The following is a 25,490-nucleotide window of genomic DNA, read 5'->3' as shown; positions in this document are numbered from 1 at the left end:
TAAGGTGGTGGATTCAGTCAGATCAAGTTCTACAAGGCAGACAGTTAACTCCCCCTTGGCCCAAGGCCATAGTGACCACAGACGTTTCTCAATTCGAGTGGGGGGGACATTTTCTGGGGAAACAAGTCCAAGACACTTGGTCCACTGAAGAGGCCAACTTGCATATCGGTGTTCTAGAGATGAGAGCAGTGTTTTTAGTGTTGCAGGCTTTTCAAAATGCTTTCCCTTCGGGGACGATTGCAATTCAAATGGACAGTGTGCCAGTAGTTTGGTACATCAACAATCAAGGAGGGACTAGTTCTTAGCCCTGTGCTGAGAAATGCTCAGTGTGTGGTAGTAGATGATCTCATCCAACCACTTTCTCATAGCAACGTGCATTCCAGGCAAGTCCAGTGTGATAGCAGACAAACAGAGCAGGTGCATTCTTCTACCTCATGTGGTCTGTCAACAAGAACGTGACGGAAGTGATTTTTCATTGATGGAGCCAGCCTTGCTATGATCTTTCTTGCTTTTCCCCTAACCAGCAAAATGCAGCAGCTACTTTGCCCTTTCCCCTAAAGAATACTCTACTTCACGATTGCCCCCTGGTCTACATTATGCTTGTCCACCAATCCCATTAATTCCGAAATTCCTACAGAAAGCTACCATGTTGAAGAGCAAAGTCATCCTCATTACACTTTATTGGCCTCGACAGATTTTGTTACACTTCCTTTGGCCTTGCATAAATTACCAACCTTGGATTCTGGATCTGACTCCAGACTTCCTGTCTCACCCGACAGGCATGATCCATCCAGACATATCAAACCTCAGGCTGACAGCCTGTCTTCTCCAGTTCCATTAGTAGCCAGACAACCTATGCTGTCTTCACCTGTCTGTCATATACTTTTATCTTTCCATAAACCTTCAACACATAAACTCTATTCCAGTAAATGGAAAAGATTTGTGTACTGGGCACATCAAAATCATGTTGAACTTTTTCAGCTCCGATACATAATATATTTGAGTTTTTGGCCCTTCTTTTCAAAGAAAGGAGCTGGTTTCTCAACCATTGAAGTTTGGTTGGCAGCGGTATCAAACTTTCACATTGGAATTGATTTTTTTTTCAGTAGACATTCATAAGCTGTGTAGAGCTTTCATGCGAGGCAGTTGACTTTTAAGGCCTTCCTTTAAGGTCCCTACTCCCCCATGGGGCCTCGGTTTGGTACTGCAGGTACCTATGCATTCCCCCTTTGAACAAGCAGCTAAATGTGACCTCAGATATCTTACTTGGAAAATGTTTTTTTCTAGTAGCCATTACATCTGCTAGACGAATTTCAGAAATTCAAGCATTGTCTTCAAAACCTCCATACTTGATTTTTCACAAAGATAGAGTGACATTATGAACAAATGCCTCCTTCCTGTGGTGTCAGAATCGAATATCAATCAAGCCATTAATTTGCCACTCTTCTTCCCCAAATTTGGGCGAATATATGTTACATTTATTGGATGTTCACAGACAACCAAGTTTTTCCCTGCATAGAACTAAAGACATTAGAAAAACAGAACAGTTTGTTTCCTTTTCAGATTTGAAATTGGATAAACCAGTTGCCAAAGTAACTTTAGCCAGATGGGTAACTGATTATATCTCACTTATTTATAAAAAATTGGGTATTACTTTACTGCAACCAGTATGAGCCCATTCAACTTCTTCAGTTTTCCTGTCCAGAGCGTCCATGGATGATATATATATGCAGCAGCAACTTGGGCTACTCCCCATACTTCTGTTGCATTGGATCTGGTCTTCAGAGGTAGGGCATCATTTGGTTCAACTGTGCTCAGGAATATCCTTCCTTAGAGTCAACCTGGAGTCCACCAGTCTAGCTGGGGACTGTGTCCCATCAGTTGAGGATAGAATGAAAATTGACAACATCAGATAAAGAAGATCTGCACTTACCGTAATGTTCCATCTGTGTTGTCCATTTTAAGTCTTCCTCAGCTCCCCGCCCACCAACCCCCATCCTTTCTATTTGCAAACTTCTGGAAGAATGAGTTTTTTAAGGGACATCGCTGTTCTTTATGTTGAACTCCAGATATGGTCTTTCTGTATTAAATGCATGCATTTTACACCTTCTTAATCTCTGCATAGCAAATATTTCATTTTTGGAAAAAAAATCGGCAAACAAGGTCTGACATAATGGGGTTGGTGCATTGTGGGTAAAGAGAAGCTTGAGAGTTTTTGGTAGCCACAAGCTTTAGCAATGGCCAAGTTGGATACAAGGTATCTGATCCGAACCCATCAGTTGAGGAAGAATGAAAATGGGCAACACAGATGGAATGTCATGGTAAGTGCAGAACTTTTTTCCCCCCCCCACAATATTGGAAGTTTCTTTCTCCGAATGCTATTCTTAGTTACTTCTTTTTATTTGTATATTTGGGGCTAATTTGTTGTCAGATTATGTACCTACCGATTTGTGTAAACTTTGCATGTTGTTTGACAAAAAAGTTTATAGGGGAATGGGCAGGATTGTGTGTCAGTGTAATGCGTATGCTTGCTTGATAATCTACCTGCCATATTGATTTCCATCTGTGTGTGTGTACAAGTGGTTGAATAGCAGTGACAAGGGAATTTTGTTCTAATTTTACTTTTTCTAACCGCATTTGGTGCTTGTTCCTTGGTTACCACATGGATATGCACTCTGGTCTGGCTGGCTGTTCTCCTGCAGTATCTATAAATAAATAAAATCACTTAGCAAGGAGTCCCTCCTGTTGCCGTGGACTCAGTCTGTGCCTCAGCCAATAGTGGCTATACCTGCAGTGGTCATTGGTTGTTCCTCAGACCCCTCACTTACCTGTCCAGCTTCTTTTGGTATACCCCTTTTGGCCAGCATGAAGCATGAGGGGAGTGTCAGCCATGTCCTCTTCTGCTGTTCGAGAGTCCAGTATCGGCATTTGAGAACCATCTTCTCTAGGTTTGGGAGTCACTTTGGGAGATTCTTCTTTCGGTATCTAGGACAAGAGGCCATTAGACTAGGTAAACATCCCTCCTTCAAGTTGGCCGTCTTCTTTTGGAACTCTTGTTAAGAACAGTGCTGAATTTGTTTGTTTTTTCTTCTATTGAAGTTGTTACTGTTTAAAAAATCAACAAACAAATAAAAGATGAGTTCCTTACCTTGACATTACAGATAAGTCCTGGTACACAGAAGCCTTTACAGATGAGTATCCCTTATAAGGTTATTCCTGAGGAAACAGAGTCTGATGCTTCTGACTTTGACAAAGATAGGGCTTTTTCTCCTGCAGATTCCCAAGCCCAACTTTCTGATTGTGAGGAAAGTTTTTAATTTTAATACTCCAGTACAGGAACTTTATTTTCATCAAACCATTACCAGGATGAATGATGTATTTTTTATGGGAATACATAATCCCACAGAACTGAGGAGATATTATGATGTGTCACAAATGGATATACCTCATTCCTTTCCAATATTATGATGTGTCAAAAATGGATATACCTCATTCCTTTCAAATCCCTCTTGTACTGCCTGTGCTGGAGGATATGTTGAATGCTGCCTGTACTCATCCTGATACCCAGAGGTCGGTCAGTAAAAAAAAGCAAATAAGCTCTGTAAGGTACCTCAGGGTAATAAATGTTTCTATCACCTTTGATCTGAAGCAACTGCCATTTCAGCTGCATCTCATGCTGGCAGCAAGGTGGTACTCAATACGAACCTTTCACCTGGTGACAAAGAAAAGAAAGCATTGGGCCATATAGGTAAGAGAATGTTGTCTTCCACTTTAATCTTCAAAATTCTGAATTACCGGGCATATATGTGGACATTTATGTTCTGTTATATAGACAATCAGAGGGAAATGGCTTATCTTCTTCCTACAGAAGTAAGCTGTTTTTTTTAAACCATTTCCACCCTTTTTTGGCTATCTAAACATATTTGAAGTGTGTGTATGATTGTTCATACAAGTCTGGGTTCACCTATATTGTCACAGTGTTGAGAAGATATGCTTAGGTACCTAATCAAATTTTGCTAATGAGGTAGTCTGAAATCTTGGATTCTGCTTTAGATAAGGAGGTATTGTTTGGCTCTTGCTACATGCTACCCAGGTTCCCAAACAAAATGATGAAAGAGGGAAATTGATTCAGGAAGTTTCTGAGATCTTTCTTGTACCCCAATAAAAATCTTACAGACCTTCCCCTTACATAAAAAAAGCCAAACAAATGTAAAGAAGAGATGACCAGAGGGTCAAAAAACAGAAAAAACAAAACAAACAAAAAAAAACAGGAGTCTTTTCAAGAAAAATGGCAAACCAACAGTACAGAATAACTATTCTAGCATTCCTTACTCTGTTTCCTGACTTGGAAAACTGTACTTCTCAATTGTCCATCTCCACAGATGTCTTTCCATTTCACTGTTGCAGTATTCAGTACATTAGGGATCCCCTGCCAAGGGTGACTTGGAAAACTGTACTTCTCAATTGTCCATCTCCACAGATGTCTTTCCATTTCACTGTTGCAGTATTCAGTACATTAGGGATCCCTTGCCAAGGGTGGCCCAATGTCTGGCCAGTATACCAAAGCCTTTAGGTTGCTTTAAGGTAAGCTGTATATCACACGTATGCTCCCCACGTAGCATAGGACATAAAAGTGACATCTGGATGTACCATTCTCGGAACTTCTTTGCTGCCAGTCTGAATGCCATCGCTTGATCATCTGTCTGAATTCCTGTTCTGTTTTTGGTTAACCAGGCCATTGAAGATAAGTTCCCATTGTGGTTCTTTTTACTTATCTTTCTTTTATTGTTGCTTGTGGGGTTTCATGTCATCCAAGAAGGGTAAATGCCAGTGTGGGAGACAGCTTCCCCGTAAAGGCTGCCATGAACAGTGTCTGTTTTGCCTTGGTGCCTCGCACAGCCATGCACCCTGTTCAGTCTGTCAGGCATTTTGTACCTAAAACCCTTCACAGTTTACTGTCTTCTTTGGCACTCTATCTTGAAAACCAGTGTCTTAAGCATCTTGTGAAAGACATGATGGTGGGAAATTCACGCTCAGAGGGACAGCTGTCAGTGAAGAAGACCACGAAGCCTAGGCCAGAATCTTCCCCTGTTCAGCCTCCGTCAGATGTCTTTCCTGAGGTGAGAGAATGTCCGGAGGTTCGCCTGGCTTTATCATTGGATTCCTTGGCTACGACGGGGTTGGAGGCCGGTAGGGATCTGACTTTTAAGCACATCTGAGGAGGTATTGCAAATGTCCGTTTTGGACGTTTAGGGGAAACCACGGCTAATTATCTCTGAGGGGCTTAGGGGTGTTCCTCAGATATTAGTCAGACAAGTCCCTACTACCATTATTGAATGCTGTCGTGGGTGAGAGCCTTCAATATTTTATAAGGCGGATGTCCCATTGAAGAAAAAGCAAAAGACTAAACATATTACTCCTTCTCCTAAGGATCCACAGAGTGAATGACAGTCCTTCACTCAGGGCTTGTTTTGTGCTTTGATGGCACTGAAACCTTCTCGGGGAGTTTGTTCCAGCCCTCCCTTGGTCCTCTACTTTCCTAAAAATACCCAGGGAACAGGATTCCTCTGAGGAGGAGCTGGATTTGGATGAGGAATCCCTTGCTTACTCTTCTCAGATTCCTTCACTTTGGACTATGGATTAGAGGAAGAGGAATCTACCAGTCGTGATACTCCCTTTGAAGTGATTTCTTTCGGGGGATATGATCTCCAGGCTGATGGAGTTTTTTAAATGGAATTGTGCTTAGGTTTCTGAGGAAGATAAAAGGTATTATGAGTTGCTGCAGATGGATTCTCCTAAACCTTCTGCTGTTCTTCCTGTTTTGGCTGCCTTGTTGGATGTTCTTTCCAATGCTTCTAAGGCTCCAGACTCTTAGCCCCCTGCTCCCAATAAACCTGATGGATCCTGTAGGGTGCCAAAGGACTCTAAATTTTTGTACAAGTATCCTTCTGCTGACCCCTCGGTGGTATCTGTAGCTTTTGATAAGTCCCCTCTATTGCCTCCTGCTCCCAAGTTACTGCCCTCTGTTAAAGATAGCAGGACCATGGAAAGGCTAGGCAAGAAGATTTATGCCTGTGCTTCCTTGGCTTTTAGGGCTGTTAATTATCAGACCCATATGTTCAGGTATTTGTTGGCTCTCCTCTCCCAGGCCTGTCAAGTTATTTCTGATCTTTCAGACTCTGAGGGTAAAACTTCTGCCTTTTCCCTGTTAGGGACTTCCTCCCTGGTGACTTTTCATTCTATCAAATATGGTTATGATGCAGCAGATGCTTCTTCTAGGGCTGTTGCTTTTGGGTCAATGAGGAGGAGGTATTCTTGGCTTTGGCTTAAACCTTTGCCTGATGATATTAAGGCTAAGTTGATGGATGCCCCTCTTGATAATAAACACTTGTTTGGTGAAGCTGCTGCTGTGTTTAAGTCCCTTCAGGATAAGAGGCGAGGCTTTACAGGAACTTCCTCTGTGCCTAAATTTCAAAGCAACTAACCCAGTAGGCCAGCCTTTGTTTGCATGCAATTTTTCCCTCCTCCTAAGGGTAAAAAGGGTGACAAGCGGGCTAAGGCTACTCAAACTTCAGTGTCTCCAACGTCTTTTTTTCCAGATAAACCAGGTGCTGTTTGACTATCCTATTCTTCCCAGCCACTTTCCTCTTTGCCTCTCTTCTTGTTTGGCTACAGAGTACTCAGGATTCCTAGGTCCTGTCCATTATTTCCCAGAGGTATTTGATGGTTTGGAAATCCCTTCCCCCTTTTATGGGTATTTCTCAACCACCTCAGGAAGGTGCTTTAGGACGTTTTGACTTGGGGTACTATTCAAGAGGTGCCTGTATCCCAAAGGGGGAGGGTTTTTTACTCCAGGATGTTTTTAGTATGCAGAAACAAGGGTACTTTGAGACCAGTTCTAGACATCTGTCCTCTAAACACTTTACTGAAGGTGCCCTCCTTTCGAATCTTGTCCCTTCAGACTTTGTTCAGGCTTCTTCAGGCTTATCTTGCATCTCTGGATCTTAAGGATGCTTATCTTTATATCCTGAGCCATCCCATTTTCAGGAAGCTTTTATATTTCTGTGTAGCTTCTGGCATTTTCAGTTCCCTGCTTTGCCCTTTCTACTGCCTCAAGGGTATTCACCAAATTCCTCACTCCTGTGATTGCTTTTTGCAGGATTCGGGGGGATCCAAGTATTTCCTTACTTAGATGACTTTCCTCTTTTAGGCATCCTCTCCAGAGATCCTGTTGCAAAAATCTTTACTTTGTCATTTCTCTTCTGGAAAGCCTGGGCTTCACAGTAAACTTCAAAAAGTCTTTTCTGACTCCTCCTCAAGGCCATGTTTTTCTGTGGGTGTAGGATACAGACTGTGCCTATGTTGGCATCCCTGCCTCCTCCCAAGGCCTTAACACTCGTATACTCATTTTCTTTAAAACTCTTCTTACTCTGGCCTGTGTAACAGCCAAGGAATTTCTGAGAACTCTGGTATCCATAGCATTCACCATCCCTATGCTCCCTCTAGCTAAACACCACACGAGAGAGTTTCAGTGGTTTCTGAAGTCTGTGTGGCTTCAACATGCACATCCTCCAGAATTTGTTCTTCACCTAGTCTGAAGAAGGAACTTCACTGGTGGATACAGCAGTTGTCTCTAAATCCAGGGCTCCATTTTCATCCTCCTCTTCCCTCTCAGGAGCTGTTCACAGACACTTCCGACGTGGGATGGAGAGCAGCTTTTGGCTCCCTAGGTGCAGAGGTGTGGTTGCCTCTTCAACAGAGAGAGCACATCAATGTCAGAGATGAGAGCTGTTCTGCTGGCACTTCTGGCTTTCCATCATCTTTTTTTCTCCCAGGACCTTTCAAGGTATTTACAGACAATACCACAGTGATGTGGTATATAAACAAACAAGGTGGGAACGAGATCTTATCTTCTTTGCAGGTTGGCATGGCTAGTATGGGATCTTTGCTATCCAGTATCAAATGACTCTTCAGGCAGTTTACATTCCCTTAGGTCAAAACTTTGTGGCAGACACTCTGAGCAGGTCCTGACGCAATCCCATTAATGGATATTTCACAAAGATAAGTTTCTGGACAATGTCGACCAGTGGGGTACACCTCAAATGGATTTTTTTGCCTCCCCTCTCAACAGAAAGCTTCCTCTATTTTGTGCTAGAATCCCAGGTCCTCTAGCTTGGAAGGTGGATGTTTTAACTTTTTCATGGAAAGGGATGTTTCTTAATGCTTTCCCCTCTTCCTCTCATCCCAAAAGTCCTGTTCAGAATTCTAGAGGATGCTCCCAAAATCTTGTTGGTCACTCCTCTTTGGCCAAGACAGCATTGGTTCCCTCGTCTGCTTTTAGCCAAGGGGTAGTCATCACAAGTTACTTCACAGGGTGGACCTTCTCACGCAAGACAAGGGACCTCTCATCCATCTCCACCATTCCACTTTGTAGCTGACACTGTGGGTGACAGGATTTTGATTCCAAGTAGACACCTTTTTATGAGGATGTGCTTGGGGTCCTGTAGGAGGTCAGGAGTCCCACTATTAGGATATCCTCTAAATGGAAGAGGTTTTCTGTTTGTTGTCTTTCTCGTAACCTGGATCCACTTTCTGTGGATGTTCCTTTGGCTATTTCTTCTGTGTGAATTGCTGAATGCTGGGTTGGCTTATTCTTCTATTAAGGCCCACTTATCAGCTATCTCTGCTTGTCTACCTTCATCTCCTCCTTTAGCTTCTAGATTTGAAGCTAAACAATTCCTTAAAGGTGTCCTTCATATTAGGCCTCCAAGGAGGCCTGTTCCTCCTCCCTGGGATCTTAATTTTGTTTTGGAAAAATTGACTCAGACATTTTTTGAGCCTACTGCTTCAGCTTCCATGCAGCACTGCTCTTGGAAAACTACTTTTGTTGACCCTTACTTCTGCCAGATGGGTGTCTGAGCTTCAAATCCTTATGTTTTGCCCTATTTTTTTGTTTTTTTCATAAGGACAGGGTGTCCTTGCGTACTAATCCTTTTATGCCCAGGGTGGTGAATAAGTTGTCCCTTAATAAATTTATTCATTTGCCCACTTTTTTCCCCCCTCCACAATCTGCCAGTGAGAAAGTGCTGCACACGGATGTGCAGAGACAACTCCATTTTTGTTTGGATAAGCCTTAGACTGTTAGGAAATCTGATTAGCTCTTTGTTTCCTGTTATCCTAGGTCCTTAGGATTAGCTGTAACTCTTTTCTTGAGGCAGCTACCTGAACTTCTGCGCATACATTTTACCAAGCACTACAAGTTGGATGGGATCTCCAGAGCTGGAGCTGGTTTGGCTAGGGCCATCCTTCAAGGGTTCCTAGAGGGTCCTGCTGGTCTTTCCTCCTCCAAAGTTTCTTCCTGACCTTTGGCACTGTCCCCAATGTGAAATGGAAGGACATAGTACAGTTGTTGTAAAATGTTACAACTGTAGCTGTCTTTCTCTTCACTGTTGCAGTATTCATTCCCTCCCTCCGCCCCTGGTCTATTTCTCTTCTGGATGTAATGATTATCTGTCTTTTCCTTGGACTGGCATTCTTACTGGTGCTCTCAGTTCTGAGGATGGTATGTCCAGATGTTACCTTTATGCCCTATGCTAAGTGAGGAGTATACGTGTGATGTATGGCGTACTTTAAAGCAGCCTTAATGCTTTGGTGTACTGGCCAGACATCGGGCCATCCTTGGCAGGGGATCCCCAATGTAATGAATACTGCAATAATGAAGAGAAAGACATCTACCATTATGGTAAGATTTTGCACAACTGTACTTTCTTGCTTTCCCATCAGAAAGAAGAAACTTAAGGAATCTGTGGCCATCCAGATTGCTGCATCACTGCAGATAAAGGTACTTAAATTCTCTGGAAGGACTGTGGCTGACCAAGTTCGCAGATGACTGCAAACTGGGCGCCATAATCGACTCTCCAGCCGGCACAAGCATCCTCCAAAAGGGCCTCATAGAAACAGACAACTGGTGCCAGAGCCATGGCCTCAAGCTAAATGCCAAAAAGTGTATAGTCATCCCCTTTGGCAAAAACAAAGTGCCCACAAATTACCACATAGGTGGTAATCCATTAAGTACAGAAGAAGTAATTAGGGACCTGGGGACCCAAGTTGATAGCAATCTCTCGCTTGACAACCACGTGGCCAAAGTGGTTAGAAAAACATTTTATATAGCCCACCTAATCATTAAGGGATTCACATCTAGATCAGGGGAGGTCATCGTGCCTCTTTACTCATCCCTCATCAGGCCCATAATTGAGTACAGTGCCCCTTTTGGGATGTACCTTACCAGACACCTGCAGCAACTGGAAAGACCCCAAAAGTACCTCACCAAGAGGATCAAAGGGCTCAAACAGATGCCATATGCTGCCCGGTTAAAGAAACTCCAGCTCTACTCAGTGGCATACCGCCTGTTCAGAGGCGATCTGTGCCTGACGTATAAAGCCATGTCCAACCCGGAATTAATGGACATGCTGCACCTCAGAAAATCCAAATCCCATCGAGCTACGCTCGAGAGACTTGAACCTCAGCACTGAAATAAATAGGACATGCTGGAGGGACAGATTCATAACCCAGAGGCTCCCTCCACTCTGGAATAAAATCCCAGTCCAGGTTAGGTAGAGTCCCTCATTGACTCTCTTCAAGAGGAATCTTGATGAGTGGATGGGAGATCGTAGGTTTACCCCGGGTATCACTTCTGTGTCACTGTTAGACAGAGGCACAGTATACTAACCTTGAAAAAGGGCATAGCAAAATAAATTTAAAATGGGTGGCGAAAGCCAAACACATTCTGACAAGGCTTATAAATGCCTTAGGGCAGATAGCCTAGTATGAACCTATGAACCTATGGGTGACTCTGCTGTGGCCAATCCCATCCATCTGTTGGACCTAGTATCTCTTATGTAGCTCCTCAAACAGCCACTAAGGACCAGTAGATTGGCATGCCCTCACTGAGTATGGGAGAACCACTCTTTTTGGGCTCTGGGGAAGTAACCAATAAAGGTTTACTGCTTAGGGTTCCTGATTGCTGGGCTAGTGCTTCTGTTATTGTTGGTTCCTTAGAAAATGAGGGAATTTAAAATGTTTCTTCTGCTGTTTCACTAAAAAATAATTTCTTCTCCTGAGTTGTCTGTGGACGAGGAAGATCAACTAAGATTGCTGTGGGATTATTCTTTGTTTTTGTGTGTAAAATCCTGGTTCTGTGCTACCTTCTTGTAGAAAAAGAAATATTTCCCTGTCAGTCTGACCACGATTTGCAGTTAGATGAGCAGGGAGGTAGGGTGTGTGTGATATTTTTTAGTTAGTCCTCTTACTTCTCCTCAAGCTCAAGATTCTGACTTCTGGAGATAGTTATTTCTTCAAATTTCACCCCAGCAGTAGTTTTTTTTTCCTGAAAGTGTTAACAGAATGAGAGATTTATTTTAGTGAGAACAGAGTAAAACCCCTGCGTCCTTGCAAAAGTACTGTGATTTGTTACATCTACAGATGTTCTTCGTGTTTCACTGTTGCAGTCATCACATTTGGGTTATCCCTGCCAGGGTAGCCCTCGGCCATCCCGAATACCAGAGGCTTAGTATTTCTGCATCGGTTGCTGTCGCTTCAGGACTGACGTCAGGTCATCAGTAGTATAAAGTAAGGCAGCCGAGGCCACTACATCAGTTTTTCTTGCCCTAACCTGTCAGGAGCCCCCAAGTGGGGGTCTACTCTTTTTTTTTTCCTGTGATGCCTTCTAGATTTATCCATAAGAACATTTTTTTCCTATGACCAAAGTACAGCAGTAGAAGGAAATCTTCCTGGACTTCTCCAGCCAGTCTCAGGATTATAGTTGAATTTATGATTCTCATGATTGTTTTGTCAGACTTCGTGAGAAAAGTTCAATGGTACCTCAGGTCAGTCTAGAATCAGCATCAACACCCCTTTATTTTTTTCAGATAGCAGTTCTGGGATTTGTCAGAGGGGAGTTACTCTGGTGGGTGGACCAGTCTACCTTCAGCTTCCTTCCCAATCTGTCACAACAGATGCTTCAGACTTTGCTTAGGGATCAACTTCAAAAGGGTTAACAGTACGATGTTTCTGAAATTTCAAGGACAGACTGAAGCACATAATTGTGAAAGAGATGGCAGTCATTAATGCTTTAAAGACCTTAAGTCATCTCTGGAAACCAGGGCCTCTGCAAGTTATCACAGACAGCATCACAGTGATGTAGTACATTAGCAAATAAAAGGGTACCAGATCTTATCCCCTCTGCAGATGTGCTGTATTTGCCTGGGAAGTAGTAACTCTGTTCAGTCCAACTGTTCAGGCATCATACATTCCATCAGAACAAAACATTGTAGCAGACAAGGTGTGCAGGACCTGGGTAGACCCTCACAAATCGAATTTATATCTGGGAGTTTTCCACATGTTGATCCAGCTGTGAGGAATACCTCAAATAGATTTGCCTGCCTCCTTTCAAAAAAAATAAATTCTTCCTCATGTTTCCCTGCAAACAAGATTGGAAGACAGATGCCTTTTCATTCCTTTGGACAATAGGGTTACCACCTGTCCCACCTTGTGAGGGACAGTCCCTCTTTGGGCATTTGTGTCCTGCAAAAAATTTGAAAAAATGGCAAATCTCCTGAGATTTTAGGAGAAAAAACTTCTTATATTTTCTTTAATAGTTGCATAAAACAGTTATTTTGTATCTTAAACACCTAAATATTATAAGAAACAGAATAAGCAACTAAAATGCTACAAGAATAAGCTTTTATTTAGGCAAAAAATGAAATTCTGTCCTTTGTACTGGCTGTGGGTATGTTTTCCCCTGCAAAATCTAATGTTTCTACAAAAAATGTCCCACTTTGGGCATTTGAAAGGTGGCAACCCTATTGGACAAGAATGTTCTGGTATGCATTTCAACCATTTCCATGGATACCCATGGTTCTTATGGATGTTTTATGAAGACTCCAAAGATGGTAGTATTGATTTCCTTGTGATCCAGGCAACGGTGGATCTTCCTTCTTCTGAAGTTGTCCAAGGGCAATTAGCACAAGCTTCCCCTCAGACCTGATTTACTCACACAAGGCAGGGATTATTTGATGCACCCTAACCTGAAACCACTTCAGCTAACTGCCTGGATGATAGAATTTTGATACATTTTAGGTACCTTTTTTTGGAATGTGTGCATCATGTATTAAGTCATATATGTGTAAATGGAAAAGATTTTCAAGTTAGTGCCACTTTAAGAACCGGGACCCTTTCAAAGACCGGTTCCCTGTGGTTCTTGATTATTTGTGGGAGTTATATTTTGGTCTCTCTTATTCCCTTGCCAAGATTCATCTTTTGGTAATTTCTGCTTGTCTGCTCTTAGACCCTCCCCTCCTCCTACCTGTTGTCAAGTCCAGCAGTTTTTGAAAGGGGTTTTACATAATCACCCACTCCTTAAGATTTTAATTTTGTGCTTGGAAGGTTGACACTTCCATTTGAACCAGATCATCGGGCTGATTTGAGGTTGTTAACATGGAAAACTGTAGTACACATTGCTCTGACATCTGCATGAGGAACATCTGAATTACAAGCACTTGTGGTGAGTCATCCCTACCTCATTTTCCATAAGGCCATGATATCTTTGAGAACTAATCCTTTTATGCCTGAAGTAGTTGAATTTAAGTTATTGTAAACCAGGCTATTAATTTCGCTGTATTCTTTCCAGAACCTGAAAACAAAGGAGAAAGAATCATTCATACTCTGGATGCCCAAAGGCAGGTCGGAAACTACTGGGGCAGAATTTGACCCTTCAGGAAAGATAATCCGCCATTTGTCTGCTATGAGGGTAAGGAAAAAGAACAATGTATGTCAAAACAGGCAATTTTCAGATGGTTGTGTCATGCAATGTTTTGCTGTACTCACCATAACAATCCACTTCTAGACAGGGTCAGGACTGATTTAGAGGTAGCAGCTTGGTCCTGTTGTAAATGCTTTCACAAAGTATCACAATGTGGATTCGTTTTTCAGGTCAACAACAGACTTGCAAGGAGCATTCTCTAAGGGTTCCTAGATGTTTTTGACGTCTTTTCACCTCCCAATATGTTTTTAAGCTAAGGTAATTTGCTCATATAGCTTAGGCTGCAACAGCAGGGATCTAAATGCTAAACATAGTACAGTTGTGTAAACTTGTAAGAGTAGATGTCCTTCCATTTCACTGTTGCAGTATTCATTACAATAGAGATCCTTCCAAAAGTAGCCCAAATTTCGGCCAGTATGCCAAAGCTTTTAGGTTGCTTTAAGGTATGCCGAACGTCATGAGTATGCTCCACGAGTAAAGCATAGAGCATAAAGGTGATGTCTGGATGTGCCATTCTCAGAACTTCTTTGCCTCCAGTCCGAATGCCATCTTTTGATTGTCGGTCTGAACACCCACTTCCTTTGCTGGTTCATCTAGCTGTTTCAGATAAGTGCCTTGTTGGAGTTTTTTGCTCTTATCTTTTTTGTGTGTGTGTGTGTTACTTGTAGGGGTCATGTCATCCAGAAAGGATAAATGCCAGTATGAGAGACAGATTCCCCATAAAGACTGTCACGAGCAATGCTTACTTTGTCTCTGTGCTTCCCATGACCATACATCCTGTTGTGTTTGTCAGGCTTTCATTCTGAAGACTCTCTGCAGTCTGCTTTCCTCTCTGGCCTTCTACTTGGAGAACCAACATCTTAAGCTTTTAGCAAAAGACAGCATGGAAGAAACTTCCTGCTCCGAGGGTCAGGCGTCCATGAAGAAAAAGACCAAGAAATCTAGGTCCAATTCTTCTGCTATGCCACTTCCGCCTGATACTTCCGAGACTATTGAAAATCCAGATTATTGCCTGGCTCCGCATTTGTATTCCTCTGCCATGACTAATTTGGAGGCTGGCATGGATCCAACTTTTAGCATTGCCTTGGAGGCCTTGCAGATATCCTCTTCAGATGTTCAGAGAGGACCATGGCTGATTATTTCCAAAGGGCCTAGGGGTGTTCCTCAGATTATGGTTAGAGACTACAGTTATTGAATGCCATCCGTGGTCTGAGCTTTCTAAATTTTACAGGGTGGATATCCCTTTGAAAAAGAAGAAAAAAAGCATGGCTCTCCTGCTCCGAATGACCCTCAGAGTGAATGGCAGAATTTCACTCAGGTTGCTTAATGCCCTTATGGCTTTGAAACCTTCTCATGGAGATTCTGTTCCTGCTCCCCCCTTGGTCCTCTGCTTCCCTTAAAATCCCAGGGAATAGTATTCCTCTGGAAAGAAGGTGGATTCAGATGAAGAATCCCTTGCTTATTCATCTCAGATTCCCTCTCCTTTGGACTATGGGTCTGAGGAAGAAGGAGTCCAGAAGTCCTGACACTCCTTTTGAGGAGATTTCTTTTGGGGACACAATCTCTACATGATGGAGTTATTTAAATGGGATTGTACTCATGTTTCTGAGGTTCAGAAGAGGTGCTGTGAGCTTTGCAAATGGACTGTCCTAGACCTTCTGCTGTTCCACCTGTTTTGGCTGCATTGTTGGATGTCTTATCTACTGTATCTAAGGCCCCAGATTCCTAGCCTTCTGGTCCCAAAAAAACCTGGATAGGTTTTATAGGGTGCTTGAGGACTGCAAATTTCTCAGTAGGTTTCCTTCTGCTGACCCCTCTGCGGTCTCTGTAGCATCTAACAAGCTCATTTCCTGCCTTCTGATAAAGACAGCAGAACTATGAAATGGCTAGTTAAGAAGGTTTATACCTCTGCTGCCTTGGCTTTTAGGGCTGTCAATTATCAGATCTGTATGTCCAGATATATTTTGATCGTCTTTCTCAAACCTGACAGGTAATTTCTGATCTCCCTGACTCTGAAGGGAGGACTTCTGCTCTTTCCCTGCTAGGGACTTCTTCCCAGGTTGCTTGCCATTCTATTAATTGTAGTTATGATGCAGCAGAGTCTTCTAGAGCTGCTACTTTTGGTTCTGTGATGAGGAGATGCTCATGGCTTCGGCTTCAACCTTTGCCTGATGATGTTAAGGCTAAGTTAATGGATACTCCTCCGTACCACAAACACTTTGGTGAAGCTGCTCCTGATTTAAGTCTCTTCAAGATAAGGGTAAGGCCTTGCAGTTTTTGTTTCTCCTGTGCCTAAATTTCAGAGAAATTACCCTAATAAGCTGGCCTTTGTACGCAGGCAGTCTTGCCCTTCTCCCAAGGATAAAAAAGGTGGGAAGTGGGCTCCTCCTGATAAAGCTACCCAGACTACTGTGACACAGACGTTTTCATTTCCTGACAAACCAGGTGTTGTCTGACTATCCTGTTCTTCTCAGCTACATTCCTCTTTCACTTCGCCTTTCCCTATCTTTACTGTCTAGTTAATGATTGCTCAGGATTCCTGGGTTCTGTCCATGTGCTGCCTAGGCTATTTTATGGTCTGGAAATCTCTTCCCCCTTTTATGGGCATTCTTCAGCCCCCTCGGGGTCATCTTTCCAGGGGTGCTTCAGTATCTTTTGAGTTGGAGAACTATTTAGGAACTTCCAGTTTCCCAACGGGGGAAGTAGTTTTACTACAGAATGTTTCTGGTTCCCATGAAAGAGGGCATGTGGAGACCTATTCTGAACCTCTCTCACCTAAACACCTTTATGAAGGTCCCTTGTTTTCCAGTGTCCCTTCAGACCTTGTTCTCTCTGCTGCTTCCTCAGGCTTTACTAGTATCTCTGGACCTCAAGAACTCTTACCTTCATAGCCTTACTCATCCCCCTTTCATAATGTTTTTATGTTTCTCTGTTGCTTCCTGGCATTTTCAGTTCTGTGCTTAGCCTTTCAGCCTGTCTGCTGTGCCCCAAGGGTATTCACCAAATGCCACTCATCTGTGATTGTTATTTGCAGGCTAAGGGGGATCCAAGTTTTTCCCTATTTGGATGAGACCTCCTGTTTCAGGCATCCTCTCCAGAGATATTGCTGCAAAATCTTCATTTTGCTGTCTCTCTTTTGTATAGCCTGGTGTACACTATACATTTCAAAAAGTCCCTTTTGACCCCTTCACATGATCATGTCTTTTTGGGGTGCATGATCTAGACTGTTCCAATAATGGCATCCCTGCCTCCTCCCAGGGCCCTAACTCTTGTTTCTTTCTTTCAGCCCCTTCTTCCTCTGACTTTAATAACAGCCAGGGAATTTCTGAGAGCTCTGGGGTTCATGGCCTTCACCATTACTATGTTCCTGTTTGCCAAGCTCTACATGGGAAAACTTCAGTGGTTTCTAAAGTCAGTTTGGCTTCAACATACTCATCCCCTTGATTTCTTCTTTCCTCTTCTTCCATGTCTCAAGCTAGAACTTCAGTGGTGGATTCAGCAGTTGATTATCAATCCAGGGCTCCCTTTCCAACCCCCTTTTCCTCTTCAGGAGCTGTTCACAGAAGCTTCAGATGTGGGACGGGAGCAACCTTAGGCTCCATAAAGGTACAGGGAGTCTGGTCACCTCATCAGCAACAAGACCACATCAGCATCAAAAAAATGAGAACTCTTCTGCTGGCTCTTCAGGCCTTTCATCCTCTCTTCTCCCCAGGATCTCTCAAGGTGTTTACAGACAATATCACATTGATGTGGTATGTCAAAAAACAGGGGGGGGGGGACAAGATCTTATCTTCTTTGCCAGTTGGCATTCCTAGTGTAGGAACTAGTTATCCAGTATCAAGTGACCCTTCAGGCAGTTTACATTCCCTCAGGTTAAAACATTGTGACAGACTCTCTGAGCAGGTCCATAACTCAATCATAGGAATGGATGCTTCACAGGGATGTATTTCTAGACATTGTCTGTTGGATACTTCTCAAGTGGATCTTTTTGCCTCAACTCTGAACAGACAACTTCCTCTGTTTTGTGCCAAAGTCCCAGGTCCTCTGGTTTGAAAGGTAGACGCCCTGTCTTTTTTTTTTTTTTAAATGGGATGTTTCTTTATGCCTTTCCTCCCCTTCCCCTCATTCCAAAGGTTCTGTTCAGAATACAACAGAATGCTCCCAGAAATCTTGCTGGTGATTCCCTTTTGGGTGAGTCAGTATTGCTTCCTTCTTCTTCTGCATTTAGCTGAGGGCAGTCATCACAAGTTACCTCACAGGGTGGACCTACTCACACAAGGTAAGAGATCTCTCATCCATCCCCACCTCTCCATTCTTCAGCTGATACTGTGGGTAATATGATTTTGATTCCATGTAGACACCTTTTCTTCTGAGGATGTGCTTTTCCAGCAGGAGGCTAGGAAATCCTCCAAAAGGAGGAGTTTTTTTTTTTTTTTTTGTTTGGTGTGTTTCCGTAACCTGGATCCACTTTTTAGTGGCTGTTCCTTTGGTTCTCTCTTATCTGTGTGAACTGCTCAATGCTGGGGTTGGCTTATTCTTTTGTTAAGGCCCACTTGTCCGCTATCTCTAATTGTCTGCCGTTGTCACCTTGTTTAGCTTCTAGATTTGAAACTAAATAGTTTCTTAAAGGTGCCCTCCTTATTAGGCCTACCAGGAAGCCTGTTACTCCTTCCTGGGATCTTAATTTGTTTTAGAAAAATTGGCCCAGACTCCTTTTGAGCGTGCTGCTTCAGCTTCCTTGCAGCATTGATCTTGGAAGACTACTTTTGTTAGTCCTTACTTCTGCCAGATGAGTGTCTGAGCTACAAGTCCTTATGGCTTGCCCTCTTTTTTCTCTTCCATAAGGACAGGGTGTCCCTTTGTAATAATCCCACTTTTATGCATGCCCAAGGTTGTGAATGAGTTGTCTCTTAATCAGTCTGTTCATTTGCCCACTTTTTTCACTTCTTTGCAGTCAGCTAGTGAGAAGGTGCTGCACACACTGGATGTGCATACACAACTCAGATTTTATTTGCATAAGACTAAGACTTATCTGATCAGCTCTGTTTCCTTTCATCCTAGGTCTTTAGGATTGGCTATGTCCAAGCGAACTATTTCTTCTTGGATTTCTAAAACCATTTCTTTTTATTGTTCCTTTCATGGTAAGAGCCTTCTTTATAATGTTAAGGATTATTCTACTAGAGCTGTGGCTTCTTCTGGTGGTTTTCTCCAATGGTTTGAATACTAACTGTATTCTTCAGGCAGCTACCTGGACTTCTTTGCATACATTTACCAAGCACTACAAGTTGGAAGGAATTCCCAGAGCTAGAGCTGGTTTTACTAGGGCCATCCTTCATGGGTTTCTAGAGAGCTCTGCTGGTCCTTCTGCCTCCTTTCTTCTACCGGAGTTCAGTTTTACTGAACAATATAAAATCAAACCACAGGATATATAATCAAACTAGGTGTGGGAGTTATGCCCCCCCAACTATATATTCTAACTCCAGGGTTGCACTACAGTGGGGGAACAGGGCATATATCTTTTACTTGCCTTACAGTGCTCTACAGATTGCCAGTGCTCATTGTCAGTGAAATGAGTTTTAGGTCAAATGAAGTTTAGGTCATTTGGTCTCAGTCAAATTAATTTTGATCATATGAAATTTAGGTCATATGAAGTAGACCTATCTATATATATATATATATATATATATATATATATATATATAGATAGATATATATACACACATACACACATTTTACAGTGAGCTAATCGAAGGAAGGACACTCAGCAAACTCGGAGCTATAATATATAACATTAAGTATCCTGTTTTTTGTTTATTTTGTTCTTTATTTCTTTGTTGTTTATAGCACTTTGTGTACTGTGCATTTTTTCTAACTAGTTTCACTGTGTGTGAGGTATTAACTAGAAATTGTCCACTCTTATTAAGCATCTGTTGGGTTGTTTGTTTATGATAACTTGTTGCAGTTAAACTCTTTTTTGTAGTGGCTCCTTTAGCTGTTTAAAACTTTGGCTCCTTTAGCTGTTTAAAACTTTCATTTAAAGGCTCACTGCTGCTTTTCAGCTGTGAGTAACATTTCTGCATTTTGTATGCCACCCTCCCTCCCTGTTGGTATAGTGTTTTTATAGTTGGTGGCTTTGCAGTTGCCCGCCCCTCATGTAAATTTGATCTGGGACCCTCCTCCCAGTCTAGTGTCATTACCTCATTCTACCCAGTACAGGGAGAGCATTTGAGAAGGCCAATCAGGTTAGTTTCTGCTACTCCTTTCTCTCTTTCCACAAAAAAAAAAAAATGTATCTGCTTTTACTGTATTTGTGTTTTCTCCTACATTGTTTTGCTTTTGCGTCATCTTAAAAGTACTCAATTGTATTTATTACTGCTTGGTGTAACTCATTCTAAGCCTTTTAGTTTAAGCACCTGGGCTTCAGACCAGTTTTACATTAAGAAGGTTTGTGGTCTACACTGTAGTGGCAGAACAGGTAGCTTACATCCTTCTAAGTTGGGAACTGCTGATTGAGGGCTCAGTGTCTGTTATTCTAAAAGTGTATTAATTCTGATTTAAGCACTTGGGCTTGAGGCCAGTTATTTTACATTAAGAGGGTTCGTGTTCTGCACTCTTGTGGGAGGAGAGGCTGGACTCTGTCCTTCTGAGCTGGGAATTTCTGGTTAAAGGCTTATAGTGCCTGCATATTTGAACTGCTTCTTACTGAAATTGGTACACCTTGTTTGCTGTAGCATAGACTAGATCCAGGCCTGCTGAATCTAGCTTTGTTTGTATAACTTGAGCACTAATCCAGGCATTCTTTAAAGTATTCAGTTGTATTTATTACTGCTGGTAGTAACTTGATTAAAGTGTAGCTATCATTTCTAAGTCTTTTGGATTAAGCACTTGGGCTTCAGACCAGTTGTTTTACATTAGGAAGGTTTGTGGCCTGCACGGTGCTGGCAGGACAGGTAGCTTACCTCCTTCTAAGTTGGGAACTGCTGATTGAGAGCTCAGTGTCTGTTATTCTAAAAGTGTATTAGTTCTGGTTTAAGCACTTGGGCTTCAGGCCAGTTATTTTACGTTAAGAAGGATTGCGGTCTGCACTCTTGTGGGAGGAGAGGCTGGACTCTGCCCTTCTGAGCAGGGAATTTCTGGTTAAAGGCTTATAGTGCCTGCATATTCTAACTGTTTCTTACTGAAATTGGTACACCTTGTTTGCTGTAGCATAGACTAGATCCAGGCCTGCTGAATCTAGCTTTGTTTGTATGCTTGTTGTTTGTTTATTTCCCTGAAACGCTAATTCCACCTAAAACGCGGCCTTTTAGCACTTCTGTGGATCCCTAGTGATATCTGCATTGCTTACTGTACTTATTTCCTTGTTTCACTTGAAAGAAAGTTAACTGTTTGTCGTTTTTGCATTTAAGTTACCTGTAACACATTGCATTTAAGTTACCTGGCACTTGCTCACTAAAGCAATTATATAAGTCAGCTCTAAAAATTAAAAGCACTACACCCTCACAAACTCCCTTGAGTACCTTGTTCCCCATTGGCCCTTTTTTCAATTATAAAGGAATTCCCAATACTATTCTAGCATGTCCAAAGGTCAGTTGTCAATCTCCTCTCCGGTCCAGCTAGTGAATCTGGGAATCTTGAGGCAATGTTACAACTGCCTCATGTACACAGACAACCCTCTCCTCCTCCCAACAAATTCCAACACGTGAGAGATGCAACCATATAGCCAAACTGGAGGCTAAGCTCTCTCAACTCAGTACTGGCGTAACCAGTCAGGAGGAGAAGGAAACCACACTCACTACAATTCCAGTCTCACATAGACCTACCACAACAACAAACCAAACACATAAACAAACAAAAACATACTCGGAGGCTCTAAATAAAAATCTTCTTAAGCAGCAGAGACCTCCAAAGCAGACACCCAAGCAACCGCTACCTCAAAACAAAACACATGCAACACATAGCTCACAAAGCCAGTGTGCCGAACAGTCACAGCCCTTATGACTAAACAACACACCTGATACACTTGTAATAGGTGACTCTATCGTCAGGCACACTGATGTCCCGCTCACCAGGCTGAACAAGGAGAAGGTCACGGTGAGCTGCCTGTCGGGCGCTAGGATCCTCCACATAACACAAGCACTCAGGTCACTCCAAGGCAAGTACAAATATGACTCAGTCATTGTCCATGCTGGTGTGAATGACCAGAGACATACCTCCCTGGACTACATGAAAAGAGACATAGAGGAGCTCTCTGAGCATGTAGCCCAGGCTGGTATGACCCTGACCTTGAGTAGCATCTTACCCTCACCAAGAATGATGCCACAATATGAAGACAAGATGATCAATTTCAACAATTGGCTTAAGTGTTGGTGTCATTCAAAGGGGATCCAATGCCTGTCAGCCTGGGATGACATGTTCGACAAGCCACGATGCTTCGATAGGGACGGCTTGCACCTGTCACCCCTGGGCTTTCGGATATTGGCAAAGGCTCTTGCTACCCCCATAGTGCCTTTTTTAGGCAAGGCTCAAAAGACAAACCCACCTCCATAGGTATCACAAAGGATAAGAAACTAAGAGTAATGCTACTCAACGCTAGAAGTCTCAACCTCAAGATGCACGCACTCGAAACTCTCCTTAGCATGGAGAACATCGATATCTGTGCAGTAGCAAAACCTGGTTCAAGGCTCCTGAGAGCACCCCAGCACTACCAGGTTATACCTCATACCATGCTTTTCGGCCCCAAAACTTGGACCGAACCACAAAAGGAGGGGGAGTATCAATATTCGTCAAAGATACCCACACCTCCAGGTTGGTGGCACAGCACGAAGCATCAGAGACTATCCATGTGCAACTAACAGTGGGTAAAACTGCCTTCCAGTTTATAGCCTGCTACAGACCACCCTCCCAAACACAGGAACCCCACTCAGCCTTCCTGAGAATACTGGAAAATATGAAGGTCTCTCCAAACACCATTATATTGGGCGACTTCAACTACCCAAACATAGACTGGGAGCATTACTCTAGCTCCAACACCCTAGCCCAAAGGTTCCTAGAATTTATAAACTCAAATGCTATGGAACAGCTTGTTACCACTCCCACAAGAGGGGAAAACATACTGGACCTGATCATCACCAACATGGGGACACTATGCTCCAGACCAGAAGTGTATCCCTCACTGGTAAGATCAGACCATAAACTAATCTCACTGGATATTCACATCCCGACCCCACCCCCTGCCCAGAAAACCACAGTGAAAAACTTCTCTAAAGCAAATTTCACACGCCTCAAAACCGAGGCAAAATCCTTCAAAGCCCCTGGGCCTGTGGAAAATACGGCCCAGACCGCAGAATCCTTTATAAACGCATTCTATGAACACCTTCAAGAATGCATGGATCATGCAATCCCAAATAAAACCAAGACCCAATCCTCCAAAGGCAGGCGTCCTGTCTGGTGGACCCCAGCCATAAACAAACTATACAATAGAAGGAGGAAGCTACTACATGATAGAGTAAAATCCCAAAAAGGGAAGGCATCTCTGATCAGTATTAGCAAAAAACTACGGGCACTCATAAAATCGTCTAAGGCCAGCTTTGAGAGAAAAATTGCACAGGACACTAAGGATAATCACAAGGCTTTCTTTAGTTATGTTAGGAACCTGGGTGGGAATTCCCAGATATGCTCAGAATTAGTCCAAAATGACAAAAATACACTGAGCCCACAGACATTGCCAACATCCTAGCTGACAGGTTCAGTGCAAACTTCTCCCCCTCCCACCAAAAGGGCAAATATCTATCCCAACAGAGTGCTGCCCCTGACATCTCAGATGCTCAGGTAAGAGCCGCCCTCTCCAAAGCAAAAACACAGCATCAATGGGACCAGATGGTGTCTCGGGCTCGTCCTACATGAACTCCAAGAAGAGCTAAACCCAAACATAAAACTACTGTTCAATCTTAGCCTTACTACAGGATATGTACCCAAAGAGTGGCGTACAGCAACAGTGGTCCCTCTCCACAAAGGTGGTGCCTCAACAGATCCTGGAAACTATCGCCCCATAAGCCTGACTAGCTTGGTCTGCAAAGCTATGGAAAGAATCATCATGGACCTCATAAATAAAGATATTGGGGACCTACAGACACTGGATCCTACCCAGTTTGGCTTTGTTAAGGGCAGATCCTGCCTCTTAAACCTGGTCGATTTCTTTGAAACAGTCACCAAGGCCATTGACGAGGGGAAGGTGGTCCACACAGCCTACCTGGACCTCGCAAAAGCCTTCGATACAATACCCCACTCGGGCATTATAGATAAGCTCACCAGCTTAAATATAAACCCTTTGTCACTAGATGGGTTGCAAACTGGCTCAAGGACAGAACCCACATGGTTAGAATTGCTGGAGCCATGTCAGACTCCAAACCAGTTACAAGTGGCATCCCACAAGGCTCAGTCCTGGGACCTCTCTTGTTCGGTATATATTTCTCGGCAGTACAGGCCAACACGGAAGGACTGTGGCTGACCAAGTTCGCAGATGACTGCAAACTGGGCGTCATAATCAACTCTCCAGCCGACACAAGCATCCTCCAAAAGGGCCTCATAGAAACAGACAACTGGTGCCAGAGCCATGGCCTCAAGCTAAACGCCAAAAAGTGTATAGTCATTCCCTTTGGCAAAAGCAAAGTGCCCACAAATTACCACATAGGTGGTAATCCATTAAGTACAGAAGAAGTCATTAGGGACCTGGGGGCCCAAGTTGATAGCAATCTCTCATTTGACAACCACGTGGCCAAAGTGGTTAGAAAAACATTTTATATAGCCCACCTAATCATGAAGGGATTCACATCTAGATCACGGGAGGTCATCATGCCTCTTTACTCATCCCTCATCAGGCCCATAATTGAGTACAATGCCCCTTTTGGGATGTACCTTACCAGATACCTGCAGCACCTGGAAAGACCCCAAAAGTACCTCACCAAGAGGATCAAAGGGCTCAGACAGATGCCATATGCTGCCCGGTTAAAGAAACTCCAGCTCTACTCAGTGGCATACCACCTGCTCAGAGGCGATCTGTGCCTGATGTATAAAGCCATGTCCAACCCAGAATTAATGGACATGCTGCTCCTCAGAAAATCCAAATCCCATCGAGCTACGCGCTCGAGAGACTTGAACCTCAGCACTGAAATAAATGGGACATGCTGGAGGGACAGATTCATAACCCAGAGGCTCCCTTCACTCTGGAATAAAATCCCAGTCCAGGTTAGGCAGAGTCCCACATTGACTCTCTTCAAGAGGAATCTTGATGAGTGGATGGGAGATCGTAGATTTACCCCGGCTATCACTTCTGTGTCACTGTTAGACAGAGGCACAGTATACTAACCTCAAAAAAAGGCATCGCAAAATTAATTTAAAATGGGTGGCGAAAGCCAAACACACTCTGGCTAGGCTTATAAATGCCCTAGGGCAGATAGTCTAGTGTGAACCTATGAACCTATATTTATTGTATACATATATGCGCACACACAAGTGTCATTCAGGTGGTCAAATTTTGAGTTCATCTCACAGAAAAAGGCCAGAACAGCTGATTGAAAATCAGCTGATCACATGCTGATGTCTCTGTGCAAGATCACAAACAGTGAGGAGCAGGGAATTTGCCCTTTCCCCACTGTGCTATGATCTTGCAGTT

The 25,490-nt window shown here is 43.1% G+C and overlaps 1 protein-coding gene across 2 annotated transcripts in view; it reads left to right on the top strand.

Moving 5' to 3' along the window:
* UBE2J1 (ubiquitin conjugating enzyme E2 J1) overlaps positions 1-25,490 on the top strand; it is an 873,843-nt gene that overhangs the window by 329,841 nt on the left and 518,512 nt on the right. The window lies entirely within an intron of this gene.

Source organism: Protopterus annectens, chromosome 1.part0 (assembly GCF_019279795.1).
Source record: "Protopterus annectens isolate FY-2018-M chromosome 1.part0, PAN1.0, whole genome shotgun sequence".
NCBI lineage: Eukaryota > Metazoa > Chordata > Ceratodontiformes > Protopteridae > Protopterus > Protopterus annectens.
Note: the sequence above shows the minus strand (reverse complement) of the source record. Positions and strands in the feature narration are given on the sequence as shown.